Source organism: Aotus nancymaae, unplaced genomic scaffold, assembly GCF_030222135.1.
Source record: "Aotus nancymaae isolate 86718 unplaced genomic scaffold, 86718_ANA_hifiasm-v0.15.2.pri h1tg000015l_1, whole genome shotgun sequence".
In the NCBI taxonomy this organism is placed as follows: domain Eukaryota; kingdom Metazoa; phylum Chordata; class Mammalia; order Primates; family Aotidae; genus Aotus; species Aotus nancymaae.
This window is the reverse complement of record NW_026988427.1, coordinates 11,167,082-11,176,455: the sequence shown is the minus strand read 5'-3', so window position 1 is coordinate 11,176,455 and position 9,374 is coordinate 11,167,082.

The window sequence follows — 9,374 nt, the reverse complement described above, 5'->3', positions numbered from 1 at the left end:
TAGGCCAGGTGCGGTGGCTCATGCCTGTAATCCCAGCACTTTGGAAGGCCAAGGCAGGTGGATCACTTGAGGGCAGGAGTTCAAGACCAGCCTGGCCAAAATGGCAAAACCCTGTCTCTACTAAAAATACAAAAATTATCTGGGCATAGTGGCATGTTCCTGTAATCACAGCAACTTGGGAGGCTGAGGCACAAGAATCACTTGAACCCAGGAGGCAGATATTGGAGTGAGCCAAGATCATGCCACTGCACTCCAGCCTGGGTGACAGAGTGAGACTGTGTCTCAAAAAAAAAAAAAAAAGTTCTTTACATATTTTTACTACCAGCAGTTGGAACACATTTTTGCAGATTTCACTTTGGGTTTACTAAATTAGTATTTTCTTTGAAAACATTCTTGCTTGTGGTTAGTTCCACACAATCTATGTATAGAGGCCAATTATTCAGTCATTTCAAATGATACTAACTCATCAACAACAACTGAGTAGTATCACTAACATCATTGACTCATCAAGAGCCGAGGAAAACCACTTAAAATCATTTGCCATATTATTTGACTTGACATTGCTTGCAATGTTCTCAACTCTTCAAACGACTAATGTCACTGGTCTGGAAAGTGCCTCCAGATAGAAAGTCAGGGGTATTGAGGGCTCACTTTTGTTTCCTTCACTTGGGGATTAGAGTTCTGTATTGCATGCTGTCCATCATCTGGAAAAAATATGTTTTCTAGATGTGCGGTTTCTTTCTCTTGGACAGGCTAGTCTAGTATCAGTTTCTCAATCACGGATGGTGGTGTACATACACAAAAACAATCCTTAAATTACAATTTTGTTACATGCTATTAAGGAAAACTACAGACTATTATAAAAGCATTCAATAGAGACTCGTATCTACTCCAGAGCATGGTATGAGGTCAGAGTGTGCTTTTTTGAGTAAGAATCATTAGGCAGAGATCTTGGGGCAATTGAGAAACAGGACTTGTTGCAGGCAGACAAAAGAGTGCATAAAAAGGCCCTGTTTCTTTTTTTCCCATTCTTTTTCACCTTTGCACGTCAGGTTCTACTGACCTATCTTCAGGCTCACTGATTCTTTCCTTGGGCCTGTCTAGTGTACTGCTGAGCCCATCAAAGGCATTCTTCATTTTTGCGAGCATTTTTCATTTCCAGCATTTTCTTTTCTTTTTTAGAGTTCCATCTCTCTTTTTGCATTACCCATCAATGCTTGCGTGTTGCCTTATGTATTCAATTAGAGCCCTTAATATGTTAATTATTGTTATTTTTAACTTTGCTATCTGATGACTCGAAAATCTGTCATATCTGAGTCTGATTCAGATGCTTGCTCTATGTCTTCAGACTGTATTTTTTTTTTTTTGCTTTTGAACATGTTGTGTAATTTTTTGTTGAAAGCTGAACATGCTGTATCTGGTAATAGGAACTGAGGTAATCAGACCTTTACTGCAAGCTTTCATGTTAATCTCCAGGAGCTAGGCTGTGCTTAATGCTTGTTGTAGCTGCAGGTGCCGTGGGCTTCAGTTTCCTCTAGTTTCCGCGCGCGTGTGTGTGTGTGTGTGTGTGTGTGTGTTTTGTTTTGTTTTATTTATTGCTTCCCTGTTGTCTTTGGGATCCCTAAGAATTTCTTCTTAAGTAGAGTTTGTTTAAGAAGAGTTCCTTCTTAAAGGGAGTCCTGCAGCTCTCTTAATTGCAATCCACTGTCATTCTTCTGGAGTCCTATTGATACAGTAATACATGTTGAGGAGAGGAGGTATGTAATAATCTATAATATTATAATTAAATTTCAAGTTTTTAATGGGTTTCAGTCCCTGGAATGTGATCTTCAGAGGCATTTCTTAGCTTTTTTTCCCCATTCCTAGGTGAGGGGGTGGACTTTCTAATTGCCTTTCTTCCAAGTCAGAAAAATTTTTAGTAAAGCATCGCTCTTGACAAGCCTTTGTTTCAGAGAACACTCTGGGCATATTTCAAAATAGTAACTGTCCCCAGGCATATTTCAAAATGGTTACTTTTCTCCTACCTCTGCCAGAAGCACAAAGGGATTTTTCTCTGATTTCACTGTGAAAACCTGGTGGGGTTCCTGGAGGTAAACCTCCCTAAAACTGTGGTCCCAGTCTTACTCTTAGGCCAGTCCATGATCTGCCTCCTACAATGTGTCAATCACCATGTAAGTGTTCCTACCAGTTACTGGCTCCAGAAGCTTCTGCTCCTGGTTAGCTAGTCTTGCCTGTGATTCTCTGTATCCACCTGCCTCTCGAGTTTTCAGGGTGGCAACGTGTCCTGTGACCTCAGCTATCTGATGGATCTAAGAGGAATCACTGGTTTTCAGTTTGTTTAGCTTTTTGCTTACTGTGAGGATGTGAGTGATGACTTCCATGCTCTCTACATGTATCTAAGCTGAAGCTGGAAGCATCTCTCCTTACCTGAGGGTTTGGAAGTGGCAGAGGGGGATATCTGATGAGTCTGCACTTCTTTCCATTAACTTCTCCTTGTAATTGGCTTAAATGCTGTGCTGCTAGACACAGCTGACATCATCTAGCCTGGGCTTTTGGTGATCATGTATGGGTAAATGTGGCAGACAGAGATCATCCCAAAGCAATGTATGGGAGGAAGAAAAGTATAAGCTATAAACTATTCTCCAACGCCATCTTCTCATTGCAGTGTCTGGCTGCTCCAAACCTGAGTTTTGTAAAAAAACAAAAAGACACCACACACACACACACACACACACACACACACACACACACACCCCAAAATATTTTGCCACAGGCCAACTTGCACCGATTCAAATCTGCTTTCTCAGGCTTTCTCATAGTAGTTATGTTGATTCATCATATCAATAATCTCACCTCATTTTGGGAGGTTCTCCAGAGTTATTGTGGGGAAAAAGAAACTCGTGCTTATTCACCATCTTGTATGGAAACCAAGAAGTTTAAAATTAAACCTTCCTTGGTTTTTGAGTATAAACCTAACTTAGTGTGGCACATCATCTTTTTATCCACAAATGGATGTAGTCTACTGATATTGGGGTTAGGAATTTTGCATCCATGCAATTTTTTTGTGTGTTTTCCCTTCTGGTCCTTATCTAATTTTGGCATTAGAGTTATGACATCATGAAATAAATGGAAGAATGCTTCCTTTCCCTATTATCTAGAAGAGTTTGTACAACAGAATTATATACTTCATGAATGGTAGCATTTGTCTACGAACATTCTGAGCCTGGTATTTCTTTGTGGAAATATTTTAAATTTCAGATTTGATTCTTTTTATGATTATAATTCTAATCAGGTTTTCTATTTTTCCTTGTGTAAATTTTGTTTTCTAAGAATTTGTTCATTTTACTTATTTCCATTTTTTGGCATGAATTTGTTTGTGTTATTTTTTTCATTAACCTTCTAATTTCTACTCCATGAATTTGTTCATATTATTTTTTCATTAACCTTCCAATTTCTACTCTTTCAATAGTTAAATTCTGTTTCTTATGTTTAAAGTTTTTCATGTATTCATCTGTCATTTATTCTTCATCAATATTACCAGAAGTTTGTAAATATTGTCGACTTTTGGCTTTGTTAATCCTTTATAAGTTTTTTTTAATAATTAAATTCCATGGTTAATAAACTTGGCATTTTATTTCCTTCTAATTTCTTTGGTTTTGTTTCATTACATAGCTCACTTGTTAATTTTCAAACTTTTTTTTCTAATTTTTGTATCAAGACTATAAGTACTTCCAAGCACTTCCGTGACGAAATTTCATACCGTTTTATGTTTCAGTCAGCTTTCTCAGATTGAATCACAAGTTTTGCTATATGCTATTCAGTTAGGAGTATTTTTTATTTTGTTTTGGTAACATTAAAAACTTTGGTCACATTGAACTTTGTTCAAGGTGTGCATATAAGCATTTAATATGAGGAATATAATTTCTCTCATAAATGTTATTTCATTGCAGTTACAAAGAGATAAAGAATTATGAGTACAACAACATTTCCCAATGTGATATATTTGTAAGTCTTTAATTTTTCCTGTTTTGCTTGCTTTTCTTATATTTGTTGAAATGTCATTTTATACCTGCATATAATAAAAGTTTGGAAAAAATTGAGCATATTTTTGTTTTCCATTTCATTTTTCTTTAATAATGCACTTTTATTTATTTTTATTTCACAATTTTTAATTGGTATGTAATCATTATACATATTTTGGGGCTGCATGTGATATTTTGATACCTGTACATGATATACAATGATCAAATCAGGGAAATTAGGATCTCCATCACCTCAAACACTTATCTTTTCTTTGTGTTGGAAACATTAGAATTCTTCTCTTCTACCTGTTTTGAAATGTACAACACGTTATTATTAACTATAAGTTTCCTGCTATACTATTTAAATACTAGAGTTTATTCCTTCTATTTAACTGTATTTTTATACCCGTAACCAGCTTATCTTCATCTTGTCCTATCCACTTCCCTTCCCAGCATCTGGTAACCACCATTCTAATCTATACTTCCATGAGATCCACTTTTTTAGTTCCCACATATTAGTGAGAATGTGATATTTGTCTTTTTGTGCCTGGTTTATTTTACTTGGCATAATGACTTCCAGTTGTATACATGTTGCTGGAAATGATAGGGTTTTGTTCTCTTTTATGGCTGAGTAATATCCCATTGTGTACATGTACCATATTTTCTTTATCTGTTCACCCATTAGGTTAGGTTGATTTCATATCTTGGCTATTGCAAATAGTGTTGCAATAAACATTGGCATGTTGATGTCTTTTCCATATAGAGATTTCTTTTCTTTTGGATACGTATCCAGCAGTGGGATTGCTGGATCAGATGGTAGTTCTATTTTTAGTTTTTTGAGGAACCTCTATCCCATTTTCCATAATGGCTGTACTACTTTACATTCTTACCAACAGTATATGAGCATTCCCCTCTTTCTGCGTCTTCACTAGAATTATTTTTTCTGTCTTCTTGATAACAGTTATTCTAACTGGAATGAGATGACATCTCATGTGCTTTTGACTTGCATTTCCCTGATGATTAGTGAGGTTGAATATTTTTTCATATACCTGTTAGCCATTTGTATGTCTTTTTTTGAGAAATTTCTATTCAGGTCTTTTGTCCGTTTTAAAAATTTAATTTAATTAAATTTTTCCCTCATCTTCTCTGTGATGGCATTTTCTCATCATTCAATCAGATTATTTGTTTCTTTTTTTTCTATTGAGTTGTTTGAATTTTTTATTATTCTTGTTATTAATCCTTTATCTGATGGATAGTTTGCAAATATTTTCTCCCATTCTGTAGGTCTCTTCACTTTATTAATTATTTTCTTTACTGTGCAGAAATCTTTTAGCTTGATGTAATCCCATTTTTGTTCTGATTGCTTGTGGGTTTTTTATTTTTATTTTTTTTTGAGACAGAGTCTCACTCTGTCACCCAGGCTGGAGTGTCATGGTGCAATCTTGGCTCACTGCCACCTCTGCCTCCCAGGTTCAAGCAACTCTCCTGCCTCAACCCCCGAGAAGTTTGGATTATAGGTACCCACCATAACATCTGGCTAATTTTTGTATTTTTAGTAGAGACAGGGTTTTACCATGTTGGCCAGGCTGGTCTCTAACTCCTGACCTCTAGTTATCTGCCCGCCTTGGCCTCCCACAGTGCTGGGATTACAGGCATGAGCCACCATGCCCAGCCAGTTGCCTTTGATTTTGAAGTCTTACCCAAAAAATTTTGCCCAGACCAGTGTCCTATAATGTTTTCTCAGTGTTTTCTTTCAGTTGTTTCACAGTTTTAGGCCTTATGTTTAAATCTGTAATCTATTTTGAGTTTTGTACATGGTGAAATATGAGGATCTAGTGTTATTCTTCTACGTGTGGATATCCACATTTCCCAGCACCATTTACTAAAGACACTGGTCCTTTCCACAATGTGTGTTCTTGGCTTCTTTATCTAAAAGCAGTTGACTGTAGGCATGTGGATTTATTTCTGGTTCTTTATTCTGTTCCACTGGTTTATGTGTCCGTTTTCATGTTAGTACCATGCTATTTTGTTTACTACTGCTTTGTAGTAAAATTTGAAATTAGCTAGTGTGATGCCTCCAGCTTTGTTTTTCTGATTCAGGATTATCTTAGCTATTCAGGGTCTTTTTGTGGTTTCATATAAATTTTAGAATTGCTTTTTCTGTTTCTGTGGAGAATGTACTTGGTATTTTGATAAGGATCACATCTGTGGTTGCTTTGGGTAATAAAGACATTTTAACAATGTTAATTCTTCCAATCCATGAACATGAAATATCTCCATTTTTTTGTGTCCTCTTCAGTTCCTTTCATCAGTGTTTTATTGTTTTTCTTGTAGAGATCTGTCACTTGTTTGGTTAAATTTATTCCTGGGTATTTTATTTTTTGTAGCTATTGTAAGTGGGATTGCTTTCTTGATATCTTTTTCAGATTGGTGGTTGTAGCATACTGATGTTTGTATGTTGATTTTTTACACTGCAACTTTACTGAGTTCTTATATAAGTTCTAAGAGTTTTTTTTTTATTGAAATCTTCATTTTTTTAAAATATAAAGTCACATCATCTGCAAACAAGGGTAATTTGACTCCCCCCTTTCTAATTTGGATGCCTTTTATTTCTTTCTCTTGACTAATTGCTCTGGCTATAATTTCTAGTACTATATTGAATGAAAGTGGTGAAAGTGGGCATCCTTGTCTTATTCCATATCTTCATGGAAAGAATTTCAGTTTTTCCCCTGTGTGGCTTACAGAAAACATCCTGTAGATTACAAGTTATTTTAAGCAGGTACTAACTTATCTCTAATCACACAAACAGGAAAGAAACAAAGTAAAACCCTGTACACATTAACTCTCTCCCCCCTATTTTGAATTTTTGATGTCACAATTTGCATTTTTATATTGCCTATCTCTTGACAAACTGTAGTTATTATTATTGTAAATCGTTTTAGTCTTTTAGTCTTCTTAGTAAATATATAAGTAGCTTACATGTCATGATTACTACATTAGTATAACAATCATGTTAGTGTCCTTTTCTTTTGGTTTGAAGAATCCCTTTAGCATTTTTTATAGGTCCAGTCTAGTAAGAATCAATTGCCCCAGCTTTGTTTGTCTGGGAAAGTATCTCTCCTTCATTTCTGAAAGATTGCTTTTCTGGGTATCGTATTCTTGCTTGACAGATTTTTTTCCCCTTCAGAGTGGAAGTATATCTTCCTACTCCATCCTGGCCTGTCAAGTTTCTACTGAGAAGTCTTCTGCCAGGAATATTTGATCTCCCTTATATGTTGCTTCTTCTGTCTAGCTACTTTTAGAATCCCCTCTCTATGTTGAACCTTTGAGAATCTGATTATATGTCTTGGAGTATTCTTTTTCTTTTTCTTTTTTTTTTTGAGGTGGAGTTTCACTCTTTGTTGCCCAGGCTGGAGTAGAGTGGTGTGATCTTGGCTCACTAAAACCTCTGCCTCTCGGGTTCAAGTGATTTTCCTGTCTCAGCCTCCTGAGTAGCTGGGATTACAGGCACGTGCCACCATGCCCAGCTGTTTTTTGTATTTTTAGTAGAGATGGAGTTTCACCATGTGGCCAGGCTGATCTCAAACTCCTAACCTCAGGTGATCTGCCTGCCTCAGGCTCCCAAAGTGCTGGGATTACAGGCATGAGCCACTGTGCCTGGTCAGGATTATTCTTATTTGGATTGAATCTGATTGCTAACCTTTGGTCTTCCTGCACCTGGATATTTGTATCTTTCTCCATGTTTGGAAAGTTTTCTATTATTATTTCTTTAAATAACTCTTCTACCTCTTTTTCTTCCTCAGTTCCCTCTTTAAGCCCAATAATCTGAATGCCTGCTGCTTTGATGTTCTCTTGTAGATCACCAACCTTTCTTTATGACTTTTCATTATGTTTTCATTCTCTCTTCTGACTATGTATTTTCAAATAGTCTGTATTTGAGCTCACTGATTCTTTCCTGTTTGACCAATTCTGCTGTTGATGTTCTCTATTGAAATTTTCATAGTATTTTTCAACTTCAGGATTTTGCTTTTTTTTTTTTTTTTTTGAGACAGAATCTTGCTTTGTTGCCCAGGCTGGAGTCCAATGGCGTGATCTTGGTTCACTGCAACCTCCACTTCGCAGGTTGAAGTGATTCTCCTGCCTCAGCCACCTGAGTAGCTGGGACTACAGGCATGTGCCACCATATCCAGCTAATTATTTAGTAGAGACAGGGTTCACCATGTTACCCAGGTTGATCCAACTCCTGATCTCAGGTAACCTGCCTGCCTTGGCCTCCCAAAGTGCTGGGATTACAGGCGTGAACCACCGTGCCTGGCCAATTTCACATTTTTTTTAAAAATAGTGTTTTAATCTTTCTGTTAAATTTTCTAGTACATTTCTGAATTAATCCTCTATGTTTTCCTGAAGTTTTTTGAGCAATTTAAAACAACTCTTTGAAATTCTTTATCTGAGACATTATACATCTTCATCACTTTAGGGTCTGCCTCTGGCACCTTGCTTTCTCTGTTTGCTTGGTTAGGTCATATTTCCCTGAATGTTTCTGACCTTGTAGATGTGCAACAATGTCTGTGCACTGAGGGACTGAATATTTATTTTAGTCTTCACAGTCTGGCCTCATTTATGCCTGTCTTTCTTCAGAGGGCCTTCCAGGGATTCTAAGTAGACTGACTATTGAGTTCCCCGAGCCTGTGACCACTGCAGCCATCTTGGCACTGGAAGATGCTCTAAGCCCAGGCTTGCTATGAGTCTCATGAGGACTTTCAGGTTGAAGCAGTTTTGTGTCCCACATGGACCTGGGGAAGACCCAGGGAACGGGTATAGTAGGGCTGTGTGGGAATGCTAGCCAGGGACCTGAGTCTAGAAGACTGTACTGTAGGCCCAGATGGGTGTGTGCCTCCTAGCAAGTCTTTGCATAGGTGGAATGGGTTCCTGACTGCAGCAAGAAGGGCTGGAGTTGAGACTGGGTACCCTTGTAATCTGCTGTGGGACAGAGACTGGAGAGCCCATTATGTTTGCCCAGATAGGTAAGCGTCTCCCAGCAGATCTCAGTACAGATGGGATAGTTCCCCGATTGCAGTGGGAGGGGCTGGAGCTGAGACTGGTTCTCCTCAGGATCCGCCGTGGGATAAGGTTGGCAAGCCTATCGGAGAGGCTCAGACTCCTAGACCTGAGGTATGGGTGAGTCTCCCTCTGGGTTCTCGTGTGAGCAACTCTGAGCTAGGACCTAGGTAGGAGTGGTGGAGGCTGGAGCCAAGCCACAAGTCAACGTTGAAGTTTAGTTCTAAGATCGAGGTGAGCAAGCAGATGCCTTTCCACCAAGGCCCTAGTGTACACAATTCCTTCTGGATCCTT